Raw genomic sequence first — 5,082 nt, forward strand, 5'->3', positions numbered from 1 at the left:
AGTGCTGTGTTTTGACCTTCGGGCTCGGAACAAAGCTGATAGAGGTGATGTTTTGGTTTGGCCAAGGACTTTGTGAGTCTCATGCTCTGCCAGGGAGGAGGGGAGGCCGGGAGGAAGCAGAGACAGGACACCTGACCCAAACTGACCAAAGAGGTATTCCATACCACAGCACGTCATGCCGAGGGGGGAACTGGGGGGGAACCCGGAAGGAGAGGGGGTCGGCCGGGTCGGACTGGTGGTTCGGCGCGTGGTATTGTACTCCTTTCCTTTGCTGTTTTCTCTTATCATTGTTGTCGTTGGTGGTAGCAGTGGTGATTCGTATTGTACCTTAGTTACTAAACTGTTCTTATCTCAACCCGTGGGAGTTGCATTTCTTTTTGATTCTCCTCTCCGTTCCCCCAGGAGTAGGGGGAGGGCAAGAAGGGGGGGGAGTGGGTAACAAGCTGTCTGGCTGTGGGTTAAACCACGACAGTTTCTTTTTGGCGCCCAACGTGGGGCACGAAGGGGCTGAGATAACAACAGATCTGACCGGATTAATAGTCACTCATCACAATGCTGATTTATTGGCTCTCAAAGTTGTTCCTCTTGATCTCACAGCTTCAGAATGTTGTAATTTACTTAGATCTGGTATTTGCTGTATTAGTGTTTTTCAAGTGTGGGGCTTGGGCTAAAGTTCTTGTCTCAGTGTACTTTATGATGATGACTTGTAACACAATAGAATTATTGATCATGAAACTTATCTGGTTTATGTTCCCAGTATGGTCACCACCTTTATACTGTGGGAGGTATATAATAGAAATGCTTAGCAATTACACATATTCTTTCTCCTTCTCGGGTGGTCAACCTGTGAAGGAGGCATTCTTTTACCCTCCCATTCCTCCCCCCAGAGCATTTACAGCATCATTTGAGAGTTTTGAATGGCCTTTTACTGCTATTGAGACTTGTTTGCTGATTGTGATGGGGATCACCATGTTGGCACGTATACAGAGTGTATTTTGGCCACAACTATTTCATCTGTTTTCAAAAGTTAAGCAGAGTCAGGTTTGGGTCTTGTCTGGGGTTAAACAACGAAGTAGGAGGACCAAGAGATTTTCTCTGAGGCTGGACAGCCATGAGTGGCAGGGTGTGTGGGACAGTATGGGCAAGTATCTAGGTCAGTGGGCCCCTCCAGTACTTTGGAATTTCACCACCGAACAACTGCAAAATCCAGAAGAATTAGTAAAACACTTAAATGAGGTGTGTGGTCAGTCTGGCCATACCAGAGACGGACAAATCATGGCAACGTGCTGGGGCTTGGCCTACGCTTACAGGGCCATGTTCAATGCTTTCCAGCACCTTCAAAAGGAAAAAAATGTCGCTGGATCTGAGGGCAAAGCAACAGCCAGTACAAATACTCCAGCTCCAAGTACAGCAGCTACACCACCCCCAGCAACAAGTACAGTCGCTACTCAAACCACAGTGATAACAACTGCAACTAAACCAGAGGACCAATTCGTACCAATATCGGTTGCCCCTGTACGCAAGAGAAAAAGCAAAAAGGAGGCAGGAAGGTTAAAGCAAGATGAAGAAACAATGTGTTCACTACTCGATCCAGAACATGATCAGGAGTCATCATCACATGATGAAGAAGAAGAAGGAGAGGTGACTTCTCGACTTCGGACCTCAACCGAGCTACGGAATATGCGAAAAGATTTTACCCGTCAACCAGGGGAGCACATCATCACCTGGTTGCTCCGATGCTGGGACAATGGGGCCGATGGTCACGAACTAGAAGGTACAGAAGCCAAGCAGTTGGGATCACTTGCTAGAGAAGGGGGAATTGACAAAGCAATTGCAAGAGAGAAAAAGTCCCTCAGTCTTTGGAGGTGGCTCTTGGCAGCTGTCAAAGAAAGGTTTCCATACAAGGACGATGTTATGAGTCGTTCGGCCAAGTGGACTACTATAGACAAAGGTATCCAGTCTCTGAGAGAATCAGCCATCGTAGAGATGATCTATCACATCAAGCCGAATAACGGGAATATACCCATAGATCCAGATGAAGTCGAATGTACACGACCCATGTGGCGAAAACTTACACGGAATGCACCATCATCATACGCCCATTCATTGGCAACAGTAACCTGGAATGACATAGTACCACTAACAGTGGATGAAATGGTTCATAAACTCCGCGAGTTCGAAGACAATCTCACCCCTTCCATCATCTCAGCTGTGGAAAAACTGTCCCAGGATCTCAAACAATTGAGGGACGATATATCTGACTTATCCAACTCCTCGCGTGTACCAACACACATTTCAGCTATTAGCAAAAGGCGTCCCACTGTTCGAGAAAGGAGATGCAAGAGGTATACACCACGGTCTACCCTATGGTTTTACCTGCGGGATCACGGAGAAGACATGACAAAGTGGGATGGAAAACCTACTTCAGTTTTGGAGGAACGGGTGAGTGAATTGAAAAGAGGAGCAAAGGCCAAGACTGATCGTCCCATGAGAGCTACGGCTTCAGTCTCTGGTGAGCAGTCTCCCAGGTGGAGTGGAAGAGCTGATCTTACTCCAGCTCCTGTGATAAAGAAGAATAATCCCTTTCAACATGACTTAAGCGTCCAATCCTGTGATGACTATTAGAGGGGCCCTGCCTCCAGCCAGGTGGAGGTAGGGGACAATCGGATTTACTGGACTGTGTGGATCAGATGGCCTGGCACATCAGTCCCGCAGAAGTATAAGGCTCTAGTAGATACCGGTGCACAGTGTACCCTGATGCCATCGAGCTGTCAAGGGGTGGAACCCATCTATATTTCTGGAGTGACAGGAGGATCCCAAGAGTTGACTGTACTGGAGGCTGAAATCAGCCTGACTGGGAGAGAATGGCAAAAGCACCGTATTGTGACTGGCCCAGAGGCTCCATGCATCCTTGGCATAGACTACCTCAAGAGAGGGTACTTCAAAGACCCAAAAGGGTACCGATGGGCTTTTGGTATTGCTGCTTTGGAGACTGAAGAAGTTGAGCAGCTGTCCACCTTGCCTGGTCTCTCAGAGGATCCTTTTGTTGTGGGGCTGCTGAAAGTTGAAGAACAACAAGTGCCAATTGCAACCACAACAGTGCACCGGCGGCAATATCGCACCAACCGAGACTCCCTGATTCCTATCCATCAGCTGATCCGTAGACTGGAGAGTCAGGGAGTGATCAGCAGGACCCGCTCGCCCTTTAATAGCCCCATATGGCCAGTGCGAAAGTCTAATGGAGAGTGGAGACTAACAATAGACTATCGTGGCCTGAATGAAGTCACACCACCCTTGAGTGCTGCCGTACCAGACATGCTAGAACTTCAGTATGAACTGGAGTCAAAGGCAGCCAAGTGGTATGCCACGATTGATATTGCCAATGCGTTTTTCTCAATTCCTTTGGCAACAGAGTGCAGGCCACAGTTTGCTTTTACTTGGAGGGGTGTCCAGTTCACTTGGAACCGACTGCCCCAGGGCTGGAAACATAGCTCTACCATTTGCCATGGACTGATTCAGACTGCACTGGAACAGGGGCAAGCGCCAGAACACCTGCAATACATTGATGACATTATAGTGTGGGGCGATACAGCAGAAGAAGTCTTTGAGAAAGGGAGGAAAATAATCCAAATCCTGCTGAAAGCCGGTTTTGCCATAAAACGAAGTAAGGTCAAGGGACCTGCACAGGAGATTCAATTTCTGGGAATAAAATGGCAAGAGGACGTAGACAGATCCCCACAGATGTAATCAACAAGATAACAGCAATGTCTCCACCAACTAATAAGAAAGAAACACAAGCTTTCTTGGGTGCAGTGGGGTTCTGGAGACTGCACATCCCAAATTACAGTTTGATTGTAAGCCCTCAAAAGCCTACAGCACCCGGGATTCCCAGGCGGTCTCCCATCCAAGTACTAACCGAGCCCGACCCTGCTTAGCTTCCGAGATCAGACGAGATCGGGCGTTTTCAGGGTGGTGTGGCCGTAGGCTTTTGAGGGCTTACAATCAAACTGTAATTTGGGATGTGCAGTCTCCAGAACCCCACTGCACCCAAGAAAGCTTGTGTTTCTTTCTTATTAGTTGGTGGAGACATTGCTGTTATCTTGTTGATTACATCTGTGGGGATCTGTCTACGTCCATCTTGCCATTTTATTCCCAGAAATTGAATCTCCTGTGCAGGTCCCTTGACCTTACTTCGTTTTATGGCAAAACCGGCTTTCAGCAGGATTTGCATTTCTTTTTGATTCTCCTCTCCGTTCCCCCAGGAGTAGGGGGAGGGCAAGAAGGGGGGGGGAGTGGGTAACAAGCTGTCTGGCTGTGGGTTAAACCACGACAACAATATACCACAAATTATCACCTACACCCACTTGGATGAACATTACATTGGTAAAGTAATTAATAAAGCATCATGACCTAATTAACATTCTGAAAGAAGTCCAGGAAAATGGAAAGAAAACTTTAATTACCATTCATCATGATACGGAAGAATTAAGCAGAATCTTGCAAAGGGTAAGACAAGATGCAAGTCACCACAGGTGAGATGCACTTTTCGGATGGTCACCTACTGCAAATGGCATTCCAAATTGCTTCACCCCATTATTGTTCTTCTAATATTGGTTAGTGTTAGCTTCGTGCTATCCATTGTGTTATTTGTTTGGAATTGGAGGATGATGAGACGAGTGGTGATTTTGACTTCTTTGTCAAACGTACATGGTAAAGTACTGAAAGATACTGTTCACAGGAATTCACTAGAAGAAAAATCTCTGTGTATTAGTAAAAGAATTTACTAACCTTATAGAAAAGGGGGGACTGATGCGAGGGGTTAACGGATGCAAGGAAATTAGGGTTAAGGAATGATTTATTAGGGGCTGCAGCTGCTTGCTAAACAATGTATACTGCTTGCTTAACATTTATTGTGCTGGCCAAAGCAGGACAGGAGGATGCAAGGTTATTGATAAGAGGAAGGAACCATAGATGCAGCTTCAAAGGCCCCTTGGAAAGTGACACCGGGCGGTAATAAGTTTAAACTAAAATTTTTTCAAACTAGATAGATAGAAATGCTAAAAAATGTTTTATATGTAATCA

General features: G+C 46.5%; 1 non-coding gene across 1 annotated transcript; it reads right to left on the minus strand.

Moving 5' to 3' along the window:
• Window positions 1-3,867: 3,867 nt before the first annotated feature.
• Window positions 3,868-3,986, minus strand: LOC133219988 (5S ribosomal RNA). Its single transcript, XR_009727611.1, has one exon. It is a non-coding gene; the product is annotated as a 5S ribosomal RNA (ribosomal RNA).
• Window positions 3,987-5,082: the final 1,096 nt, after the last annotated feature.

The sequence above is a fragment of the Neopsephotus bourkii genome, unplaced genomic scaffold, assembly GCF_033783945.1.
Source record: "Neopsephotus bourkii isolate Nb327-2 ecotype Australia unplaced genomic scaffold, CSIRO-AGI_Nbou_v1 NB_1392, whole genome shotgun sequence".
In the NCBI taxonomy this organism is placed as follows: domain Eukaryota; kingdom Metazoa; phylum Chordata; class Aves; order Psittaciformes; family Psittacidae; genus Neopsephotus; species Neopsephotus bourkii.